The following is a 12,482-nucleotide window of genomic DNA, read 5'->3' as shown; positions in this document are numbered from 1 at the left end:
GGGAAATACAAAAGATATGCTGTACTATAGTTGTATATCATGCTAAAATGGTATGGTGCAAATCATTCAATATGTATTGCAAAAAAAAAAAAAAGAAAAACTGTTTCCCATACATCAAGGGAACCAGTACTTAAGAATGGTAAAAAAAATGGAACCTGCAAAGTACTTTAACACCTGAAATAAAAGCATTAAGTTGCACAGTTTTGAAACACAGAAGTACCTGTAGATACAGAAAGGAACATTGTGGAATTTCAAAAGTCCCCACATATGTTTTCAACCCACACTTCTGTCAGCATGAATGTCATGATGGGCACATATGTCTGTAGCTTTAAATTTTGGTCCCTCTATTCCTTTGTTTGTAACATAACACCTCTGCAGAGAAACAGCCCAGAAAAGAAACAGGGCAATTTCTCACACCCTTATTTCAGGATTTCTGCTGCCTTTTTTTATTCAGTCATTGCTCTGCCTGCATCTGAGCAGGCTCAGTGGGGAGCTGCTCTGAAGGAGCAGAGGGCCAGCCCTGCAAAGCACTCTCACTTTGGCAGCATTATTTGCTCTGTTGTGTGCAGCAGCAGCTTGTCCTCTGACAGGCAGCAACTCGGCAGGTTTTGTTTGTAAGGTGATAGAATGTAAGTAAATAAAGGTAGTATAGAAAGTAATCTTACCCCCTAAAGAGTTGCAGCTGGGTTAATTATTAAAGATTAGGAGCAGGCCTGACTTAACAGGCCACAGCTGTAGCTGATAATAAGAAGAGTGTTATAAAAGAGTGGATGGGTTGGTTGAAGGGGCTAGAGTTGGTTGGCTACTGTGAGAAGAAGGAAGAGTCAGTGCTTACAGGAGATGCCTATGAGAAACATCAAGGAGGTATGATAAACCCTTCCACTAAGGAGACAACAATATGAAACCTTTGTAATATTATAACAACATTTTTTGACTGTGGCTACAGGGAAAAAATCCTCAATAGTGATGGCTTTGACTGAAATAATATTGGAAGGAGCCTAGTTATTCCTCTTCTTTTCCCTACTGAGATTGGCAATGTGCACCTCAGGAAAGTGCTGTCCTTGTACAATGCACACAGACTTTGTAGTAGTTATTAGACAGAATACAGAATAAAATTTTGGCAGTGTTCTGTATTGATTATGGATGAACTGCAATGGTATCAATGCAGCTGTCTTCACTACTGATTGCTTCCCATTGCATAAGATTAGACCATTCACAGTTAACAGCTGTTTCTTCACCTTTCCTCAGAAGCCAGAATTATGGAGGCGCTTGTGTGCCCACTAAAATCAAACTGGCTGTTAATGACTGCAGTGCTCACAAGAAGCCTACTTTTATATTTAATCCTTTATGGCAATATATACTGTCCGGTTTATCTCGGCTGTTTGAGGGGCCTGGGAGGCCCGGAGGTGGCCTTGGGGCAGCCCGCGTATTGAAGGACGAGAAGAGGCTTCAGTTCTTCTTTCTGGTTTTATGTTTATTAATTGTTTATCTAAAAGATGTTCTTTCAGCCACCAGAGATCTGCTCAGCAGTCAGCCATGGGCACACTCTCTCTGCCCTCCGGGCAGCCACGTATCTTTATACCCTTTGCTACGTATACAATATTTATCATTTTTCCCCAATACCATCTATTGTTATAACTCGGTGTACTCTTAGTAATAACCAATCCAAAGGTGCCACCGTGGCTAAAGAAGATGGAGGAGAGGAGGAAGAAGGAGGAGGACAGGACACACCCCAATTCCTCCATCTTGCTCCTCTAAACCCCCCTGTACATAAATCCTAAATCCTGTTTCTCACCCTCTAATTAGCTAATCCCTTCACCATTCACCCAGTGAAGCCCTCATCCTTGTCGTCTCCTGTGCAGGGTTAAAGTCCAGCTGCCAGACACTTCTGGCAACATTCCAGGACTCCCGAGACCCCCCCAGGGTGGTCTCGGAGGCTCAGCATCTCAGGACTGAGATCTTGAGATCCGACAATATACCAATAAGATTTGTACCATTCCACTTAGACTTTCAGCTTTTAAGACACACTTTTCAAACCATGAAACCTATGGATAAATTTTTCAGTGGGTTGGGGTGTACTCAAGAAGAGAATAACAGGACAAGAAAGAAAAACAGGTTGCAAAAGGGATTTAAGGGATGAGAATATCAACAAGGATACAGAATCATAGAAATTCTTTTAAAATTCCCATGTAACATGCTAATAAAGGATATTAAGTACAGAAGTATCCTGAGGGACAAGACAGATGCAAATATTAAGAATGAAGTAGTAGCTAACCTTTAGGTTTTGGATTAGCATGTGCTGTGATTGAAGAAAGTCCATGGAAGCCCATCAACAACAGTCATTACTCCTTTCCTTTCTTCAGATCCACACAGCAAAGAACAATTTAATACTCAAGCTAAGAGGCTTAAGTATTGGCTTTTACAGAATTTTACTGCTTTTCTATCACCAGGGCTACAGCTATGACTATTGCTACTACTGGTAAAGAAATAAAAGTTCAGCTTTTGCTGAGTGCTTTGAAGTATTTAGGCAGACAATGCAACTGAACACAAAAATAATCATTAGTTTCTCCCAGGGAATGTAACAGAAAAATCTAACACAATTCAAGGTCAACATTTTATAAACAGATTATATAATATTTGTTGGGTATGACAGAAGAATGGAATGGTAAAGCAGAAAGTCAGAAGTGACTGCCATAAGACATCTTTGTTCAGTTAAAGAGCAATTTGTGATTGGAATGTAATCAATACTGGAATAGAATTATTTTTATTTATCCTATAGAGAAGAAGAAAAAGTAAGTTCAGGTAAAAAAACTGTAAAGTTAATTTTCTTTACTGATGGTGTTTAATGCTTTTGGTAACTAAGTGCAGAGCACTTGGGAGTTCACCACCACTATCATATTCATTTTATAGACACTGGAATTGAGATACGCGATCAGAACAAGTAGGTTACAAAAATATATATATCCAAGAAATTGCCAACACCAAAGAACAGATTGTGGAGCCAGCAGGCAAGTGGATATAAAGAAGAGAGGAAGTGCACATGTAAGCCATACTAAGCACCCACACAGTTGCTATTTGTCTATTATCTTCCACACATAATGATCTCTCTTAAAGCAAAAAGGTAGCCATACAATCTCTATCTGATTCTTATTGCACATAATTGTTTTCCTGTATTTGATAAAACAGATTGAAATTACTGATGCATTCTCAGATTGTTTCTCTGGCCTATTATATCAAATGCATTGTCTAAATGTGTGTCAAGTGGCAATTTTGCCTGGTTGGACTTACTGTGACTGTGAGGCATTTAGGCCATTTCACCAGTGTCTCCATAAGTAAGGAACACTGTTCCAAAGTCCCAAATAGCTGACAAGTGCACAAAAGGTATATTTTCAGTTCAGCAAACTTGCTATCATCACTTCTGGTTTTTGTTTATTATGCAAACCCAGTGGCATTCAGTATTTCTGTACAATTGATAATTGCTAATTATGGAAGGAAATGTTATCTGATTGTCAACCATGGAATCAAATGAATTGAAAATATTCCATCAGGCATTTAACGAAAGTGTAGGAAAAAGGCAGACTAAAAATAACAATGAATGTGTTCTTTGTGTTGAAAGATCATTGGCAGAAGTAAATCACACAAAATTCAGATCCTTATTGCTTAATCATCTCACATTTCATTAACCACAGCTGCCAATTGTCTTGTGCAATGTGAATTGCTTTTCCTAATGAAAAAAAAATTGTAGGCTAGAAATCAGTTTCACTAAGATGCAGTGTTAGAATGCAAATATTAATTTCTGAATTAATTCATGACAGAGGGCTTGGCCAACCTGAGCTAATCACACCCCTGGGGTCCTCTAATCCTCTAAAGCTGATTATCTCATGATTGTCACACCCACTGGGAGTTGCCTTTGTCATTAGCAAATTCAAACTGTAGTTTAAGAAAAAACAACTTGTTTTGATGCTAAGGTTGGATAGTGAATAGCAGCTCCAGCTCTAATCCTTTGGCTGCCTGACAGGAGGAAATGTACTCTGGTATGTTTTGTTGCTCCCTCCGAATTGCTAGGATTGAGGAAGAATGATCAGCTACAAAGTCAGGAGGCAAGATTATATACTGATAAGACAGGTTTATTCCCCCAAACTTAAAGCAGATACCAGTAATAAATACATGCTATCATCTTTTTTTTTCCCCATTCATTATTTTCTGAGTTTGTTTTGAAGGCAAATTAGCATCAAGATGAAGCTATTTGTGCAACAAAAATCATGAATATGGTTGTACAAGACACATCTCATGATGTCCTCGACAAAATCTGTATTCTATCAAGACTGTACAACCTGCAGGTGGAGTAGATAAATTCACAGAATGCATTTGAAACAACTGGAAGTGAACAGGTGACATCTGTCTCCAGCATGTACTTCTTCAATTTATTTACTAGACTACATCAATAGAGAACTAAAGTCAAAGATTAAAGCACATTGCTGGGGCATTTACCCATACACAGCCCCATTGTGAAGGAGTTTCTCCATGTGAGATAATTTTAGTTGTGTTCTGTGAAACTCATGATGTACAAACACTATAAAATTTGAATCTGTGTCAAGCTGCAAAATTGTGTAGAGAGGGTATGATTTCAATTATTCATCACAGTTGTTCAATTTGCATTGTTTTTGTGCCCGCATTTCCAAGCTGCTGGAATTTGTTTGATACATTAGCTGTCTAACCACTGTATTTAAGTGCAGGATAGTGGCTTTCCACTCCTTAATCCAAACACTACTTGTGTCTCATTTGAACTGTTTACATTTCTCATAATGACTCTGTATTTGTGGGATTCTTTTTTCCTCACTGTTTGTTTTAAATAAAAAGTGAATAATTGTAGGTGGGCAGAGGTATGCCTTCACTTGCAGGTATGGGATATGCTAGAATGTAAAATTTTTTTATTTTTGCAGTTGGTATATGAGAACACTACTGGTACTGCTTTGAAATTCTCAGAAATGCTAGTATGACATATTTATTTTGAATGTATACTTACATTTAAGGTCTCACTCAGCTGTAGTATCCAAACTATACTGCAATATGGAGTGAGTCTGCTTAGTGAGATTACCACTTATCTCCTGAAGATTGCATAGGAGATTTGAGACTCCTTCTCCATGAAAGTTTGGAAGGTGCAATAAAATATGTATTTTGTGAAAACATGTAACATGATCTGCAATGTGCATAGCATGGCTCATGATGTTCCAGCAATATTACGAAGTGCATGATCTGCTGTAAAAGTGTAATTGTGTGTGCTTTACAACTAATTTTGCACACAACCTGAAATTTAGGCTACTAAATTTGTTTTCTTCCTTGAATGAGCTGAGAAATTTTTATCAGGCAAGTTAAAATCTGTTCTGCCTCACACCCTGATGATCTGTTCTCTGTCTACTGGTACTGCATGCATGCTGCTACTCCTGTGAACATTTGCACTTCCCTCAGGTGTGCTGCAGGGCCTGTCCTCAACGGTCCACATTGGATATGCATGCTGAGAAATCCAGGCTGCACAATGAGACATTTGCACTGGATTTGGTGAAGGCACCACTTATCTCTCCCACAAGATACTCCACATATATGTACTATGAAATTTTCATTGTAAAAATGACATCAAATTTTACCAAAACAAAGGTAGCACTGTAGTAAAATTGTGCTAAATACAGAAAGACACACAGGCACATACAGACAATAAGGTCTTGAAGATACTACAGAATTTTACCAAACCTCTACCTAAAGTGGTGGCAAGATTTTTTTCCTCAAATCTTCCTGATTCTGCATGAAATTGGAAATGTTGTTTCACATAAAATATTTTAGGTATATTTTTGTTATAAGCTTTTAATGGACTTGACAATCATAATTTAAAGTTTTATAAATTGAGTTTATTCTGAAAAAAAATTACTATTATAATTTCAAAACCAGTGCTGCCAATCTCCCCAAGTCTTTATATACATGATATTTTCATGCAGCCCCAGCTCCCTCGTGCAAACACACATGGAATCTTTTAAACTTTAAGTGAATTGCTCATGTTAAAATAGAAAACCAAGAACCAAAAATTCAAGGCTTTATGCACATGGACCAAATAAAAACCAGCCACCACTGGCCACAGAAAACTTTTTTTTTTAAATAGTTTTACAGTGACAGAAAAGCTTCTATGCTGGAAATTATAGAGAAATGCTAAATACTAATTTCTCTGAATTAAAAGTCATATCACTCCATGAAGTTATTCATCTATTCAAAATGATGGCTTCAAGTGATGGCTTTGCCATGGATTTTATAGGGTAAGTTAAAAACCCTGCAAAAATCAAAATCTCTAAGATCATGTAAGAAACAAGTATCATATTATATGCAAAATCAGAATTTAAAATAATGTATGTTTTTCCTTACATAGCACTTTGATGGGTTTGTTTTTTTAAAGCTACATATCTGAAGCAAACTATTTATTGCATCTTAATACACTGCGAAATTCTCACAGGAAATGAGGACATCTAAATTAGCATCATATGACAGTGAAAACAATTGAGCTGTAAGAACTGAATTTACAATTGTATTGGTGAACCCAAGTCTTTCCCTGTACTTGCCAGTGATTTAATTCCTCAGATTTTATTCTAAAAATTGTTTTTTCTGATTGCTTTAGAATCTAAATCTTCAAACGGTTTTGATCATTAAAACTTGTAAATCTCTTAGAAATTTTTCAAAATATTGATGCATTCTACACTCTCTTATTCTGGAGACACAGGTGCTTGTGTGTGAACACACTTTCCTCAATGTGTCACCAACAAAATGAACAGTCTGTCTTTTGAAGTATGACCAAGCTTTTTACAATGCAACTATGGAGCAGGAAAGAGAAATGAGATTTAAAAAAAAAAAACCCTCCCTTCTTTTGAAAGCTGTGTATAAACCAATAATTTAGCATGGAGGGAGGGAAGAATTTTGACAGATAGGACAGGTTTGGGCAAAACACTTTTTTTTGAAAAGATTTTTTTTTTTTAACTTTTCTCAGCATCATTGCAGCACTGAGTCACCTGTTTGGTATCCAAGACAGAATCTGATCTGAAACATCTTTAACAGTTTATGGGTAAGAATGAAGAGATGAATACAATGTTCAGCCATGACATGTCACATTTCTTCCCAATGTGCCTCACGTAGAGAAAAGTCTTGTGATGAAATTGAAACATGTCAACACTGTAGCACACTGCATGACTCAAATGGAAATCAGGAGGTAAAAACATCATTTAAAGCTGCAAATATACTATTTTTATTTACTTATATTTATTGTGGCAAAACAGAGGCCTCGTCAGAAATCAGGCTCACTCTGCGTAAGAAACACATTTTCTTGGCTCCAAAGGAGAGGGAGAACTTGATAGCTTATATTGCATATTCTATAGACAGTTATGTGGACCCTATTGGCTTCTATAATATTTTGAAAATGCATTCACAATAATATTCTATTTCCATGCTAGTAATGTCAGTGGGAGTCCTGGTAGTATGCTATTTAGGCACACTGAGAAAATAATAGGATTTACAATAGCTGGCAATTTGTTTTCTACTGCCACAGTCTGCTTTTGTTACAGTCTTTGTAGCTCTTAGAAATTTCTTTCTGGCTATTCTGTTCATCTTTTCCACAGAAACATTTCTTCAGTGTGAATTGCTTCAGTATGAATTGGAGTGGTTTTGCTGCCATGAGTTTTTATTACTAGAACTAATACAAATAGTGCAAATGTTTTTTCCAGAAATAGTCATTCACATTTTTAATGTCTGTTGGGCTGATGGATGGTCTCACCAGCAGTACTAGCATGCTATTTCAGAAGACAGAGAATATTGCCAAATCCTGGTAGAATGCTTGTTGGTTTTTCTTTTGTCCTTAATCACTTCCAATTATTGGAGGGAGCTGCACCTCCAGGTCTTTATTTACCCATTGCCAGGCCATTTTGAGGATTTTTTTCATATGTGATAAATTAAGAAGGGAGGTAAAGGAAAAATAGTATTTGTCTATTATATTTTATATAAAGAACTGTAGTCCTAAATTTCTTTTTGAAAGTCCTTTCCAATCCCACAGCAAACTGACTGTTGCTCTGGTCACCTGCCACACAAGGATAAGAGTAATTAATTTTTTAATTGCTTACCATTTTCTTCAGGTTAATCAGTCAGAGCTGTCTTTCTACATAAATAGCCAGCAGAACTGAGTCCAACACTAGGACCCACAGACCTAGCTATTCTCAAACCTGGACCTACCCAACTCCATCAACTAACCAAAGATGCTTGCAGCCAGTGCCTGAATCCTAAAGGAGTGTTTCATTCTGTGGCCTCATCACCTGACTCAGCAGCCAACTTTTCCTGCTGGGCAGGGATGAGTCCAGAAGAACTTCAGTAACTGAGTGAGGCTGGACTCAGGGCCAGCCTAGTCAGATGGCATTTGGGACGCTCCTAGCTGAGCCAGCACCAGGGGACACAGCCTTTGGTCCCGAGGCCAGGCTCCAGACAGGGACCCAGCGGCACAGTCTCACAAGTGCCCACTGTGCACTGGGGAAAATGCATTTAAATATTCTGTCTTTCCATACTCAAGAAGATAGAAACTCATTTAGTAAAAGATGATTATTAGAAGTTAATTTGCTGTATTTTTTTCTGCCAAATTACCAATTAATGTAGCTGGAAAGAAGTATTTTACAGATGTATAATCAAGCCCTGAAAGGAGAGCCTCAATTGAAGCCTCTAACTATTAATGTATTAAATTATCATGATGTATCTTCAGCTGATTATATCAAGCACTCTTCTAGAATTTGAGGAAGTAGTAATAAATTAAATGATAAATTACTATTGATTATTTTTTAACTTATTATCCTCTAGATTTTGATATTAATATTGCCAGCTGATGCTGAGATATAGTGAACATAGGCAATGGTTTCAAACAGATACTTCTGCATAATAATTGTGTATTAGGGCTGCATTTTTATCTATGCTCCATTGCTAGGTCATGATGATTTATGGCAATCCTTTTCAGGCACGAATGTATGCATATGTGCACAACAGCAAGTTCTCTTCAGATAGAGGAAGAGAGCTAACTACAAGGTTTTAGTTTAATTTTGTTTATCCAAAACTGCTATCAACACTAGGTTTTATTTAATGAATAAAATTACTAAGATAGCTAACAGGTTCTATGATACCTAAAAAGTCATATTTGTATTACTACAGTAATTCTAATAAATATATAACTTGTTAATTTTTAGCATAAAAAAATGCAATCATTTTACAGTACATAAGGGTGTTTTATTTTATTGGTCATTACAAAACTCCATTTCCTTTCAGATAACTCCCTGAAGTTTTGTCTCTCAATTGCAGAAATATTTCTGAATGCATTTTTAGAGTCACAGGTCAAACTATCTAAAAAACCATTTGAAAACTGACTTTTGAAAGTGGCCAGCTACATGATTCTGTTTTCCTTAGCAAATTCAGCCTGGAAACGTAATCACAAATCTAGGTTTCATAGCTTGGTGGAAAAATACTTTTGCATCCTACTTGTCCTAGGCTGTCCATATAATCAGCTTTTAATAGGGAGGGAAAAGCAGATGCAGAAGATTATTGTGTCTTGAGAATGTCCATATAAAACAGAGATGAAATAATAAAGAAAAATACACTTTTCATATGTATGTCTAGATTAATATTTGTATATTAAATTTTAGTAAATATTCAGAAACTGCATATAAAAAGACTAGACAAAAAGGTGGAAGTAAATGCACTGTAGTGTTTGTTGCTTAAGTCAATAATAAAGGCCTGTTTTTTAGCTATAACCATAAAAATTTCACAGAGAAAAGGTCATGTAGAAGTATTAAAATTTCACAAAAGTAAGGCAAAAATGGCATTGAATAATATTAGTAACCTTTGGATTTTAAAAAACAAACATCTGAAATATTACTTAATTTTACATAGAAAGCAGCATAATAAAAAAATCTTCATTAAAAAATGAAGGCACCAGAATACAACTCTGGAAAAACTTTATTGAATCATTAAATTATCCAGGAATGGTCAACTTGTAGAAAGCTCCTAAAGTAAATCGGAAGAGTAAGCATCAAAAACCACGAGAAGTCCTTCCTTGGTCTCCCTGTCAGCCCTTGGTTACAAAGATACATCACCTTAATAATCTCAGTCATCATCAGTAAACCTTAACCAGCACCTATAATGATTATTTTGAATTTTAGGTGGGAAGCCATGAATATAAAATCAAGTATTGTAGATAATATGCACTGCTTTTTCCTTGCAATGTGTGATTATCACCTTCAGAAGCCATGTGAAAATGTTCTGGCCAGAAAGAGAAAAAGTAAAGCTAAATGACAATTCCTTAAAAAAAGTTTTGAGAAAAGCAGAGGAGTGATTCTAGTGAAAAATTAAATATATGGCAATTTTTAAGAAGTCTGATGAGTCAGAAGAACATTCCTGAAAAAGTGTCCTATTGTACAGAAGAGATTTAAATATCTTTTGGTTAATGTGTAGAATCTTGCAAGGCAAAATTGAAGATATTCATCTTATTCAGTTCTTATAAGTTCTTATAATAAGTGGATTCAATGACTATCATCAACACTATAATCCGTACCCTGTTTTCAGTACAGAAAGTGAAAAATTTATTTCCCTATACCAAAGAGCTTTATGAATTAGGGTAAATCAGTGAATCATGACATCAACAGTTCTTGTCATTTCCCTACTTTTTCTTGTTTGCCATACTCTCTTACACCTTTCACTAAGTGTGAAAGAGTGGAAGAAATGAAAATCTTGAAAAAGTAGCCTGACTCACAAAATATTATAATTTAATGTCCACATCAATAAAAATCAAGATTGCAATAGTTCCTGTGAATAAAAACCTTGTGGATTATGGAGTTAACTCTTTCTAAGGGATTGGGACAGGCTGTTTTCCTGGTCCCATGGCCTTATTTCCTTCCTGAAGGAAATTACCTCAAAGCAGTGGTAGACATTCAAAAGGTTTTTGCAAAGAGCATGAAAAATGTATTAACTGCTCATGCAGTGTGACACCTTACCTGCTGTTATTCATTACTATATTTAGGAACAGGAATAGGAAGTGCTGTAATTACAAGCCCCAGCCCCCAACAGACCCTTCACCCAAAGTTAGTGGAATATTGTTGTGTTCAATGGTTTGTTTTTGTTCTGTTCCAGGGAGTTCTGTAACCATGAGCACACTGGGAGGGATAAGAATCAGAAAGAGGAGAAAAAGAGCACACAGCATAGAGAATCATTTTGCAGTTGACATTCTAACAAGGGGATGACAGCCAGGCACCATTTAAAGCAACAAAACTGTTCAGGAGACATTGTGCACAGCAGAAGAGCTGTGTATGTGTATGTAGTTAATGCATGCAAATAAGAACTGAAGATTGATCCCTTTTCCATTATCTATGAAACTCAGATAACCATTTCCTTTAAACAATTAGATAAAATCGGTATGATCCATCTTGGCTTGAAGCAGTCCAAAACAACGGGGCTAATGTCTTCAGAATTATTATCTTGTTTCCAGCACTGGCATTAAAAAATATTGCACAAATTTTTACAGAGTTTTAAAGGCATATTTAGGTAGTTTTCTATTAATAAGACATTATTACAACATTGCTATAGCAACCTAAAAGTTATAGTTGAAAGAAATTTTTTAAGCCTTTCTACCCAGGTACTTCTAATTTTCAAAGCTTTTTGAAAATCCTTTAAATTGTTCACTGGTTTCATTTAAATACTTCAAGTCTGTTGTTAATAGCAAACATTTTAGAAAAGTTTTTTTGATAGGATTGTCTTGCTTGAAAAATCAGAGTGTATGAATATCACACCTTGCATTAAGAGGTATATTCAGAAGATGAGGGAGTATTCAATGAAATGAGTATAAAGGCAGATATTGAAATGATAAGTAAGGCTGTAACTTTATACAAGAAGTAAGTCAGTAAATTAAAACTGTTAAATCCTCAACACCTGCAATACTGTCCTAAGCAGAGAGGTTAACATAGGACAGAGGGCAATATTAAATGACTAAAGGAGGCAGCATACACAGCAATACAAAGCACTATGCAAGCATAGGGTTATTTTGGGAAACAATTTCTCCACTTGTGTGCACAAACGCTTATGCTGACATAGGGCCAGATTTACTGTGGCAGAAATGCAGCAGAGATGACAAGAAAGCCCACAAGCCTGTCAATGGGAAGTTTTCCCTTCAACAAGTAGTTTTCACCCAAAAGTAACAACAGTTTTCACCCACAGAACCTGTATGCAGGGCCAAGAGCTCAGCTCTGTGGCACACCTTGGCTACCAGGTGAAACCGCTGTGCCTTGTCTGAAGGCACACCTGTGTGGAGATTTCTTCTCCTCCTCATGAAAGAATCCATAGGCAAGGTGGAATAATCTAGAAAACTCATTATTTTTGTTATCTGCAAGTATTACCTTGAGGACAAATTGGTCATTCTCACAGCTGACATTGTC

General features: G+C 36.4%; 1 long non-coding RNA gene across 2 annotated transcripts; it reads left to right on the top strand.

The window, feature by feature from the left end:
* Positions 1-797: 797 nt before the first annotated feature.
* Positions 798-11,468, top strand: LOC135450340 (uncharacterized). Of its 2 annotated transcripts, none has more exons than XR_010441033.1 (3): positions 798-864; positions 7,025-7,099; positions 11,185-11,468. It is a non-coding gene; the product is annotated as an uncharacterized LOC135450340 (long non-coding RNA). The 2 variants fall into 2 exon arrangements; XR_010441034.1 differs by lacking the exon at positions 11,185-11,468 and adding an exon at positions 8,160-8,320.
* Positions 11,469-12,482: the final 1,014 nt, after the last annotated feature.

This window comes from Zonotrichia leucophrys, chromosome 7 (assembly GCF_028769735.1).
Source record: "Zonotrichia leucophrys gambelii isolate GWCS_2022_RI chromosome 7, RI_Zleu_2.0, whole genome shotgun sequence".
NCBI classification, from domain to species: Eukaryota; Metazoa; Chordata; class Aves; order Passeriformes; family Passerellidae; genus Zonotrichia; species Zonotrichia leucophrys.
This window is presented reverse-complemented; position numbering and strand designations above follow the sequence as displayed.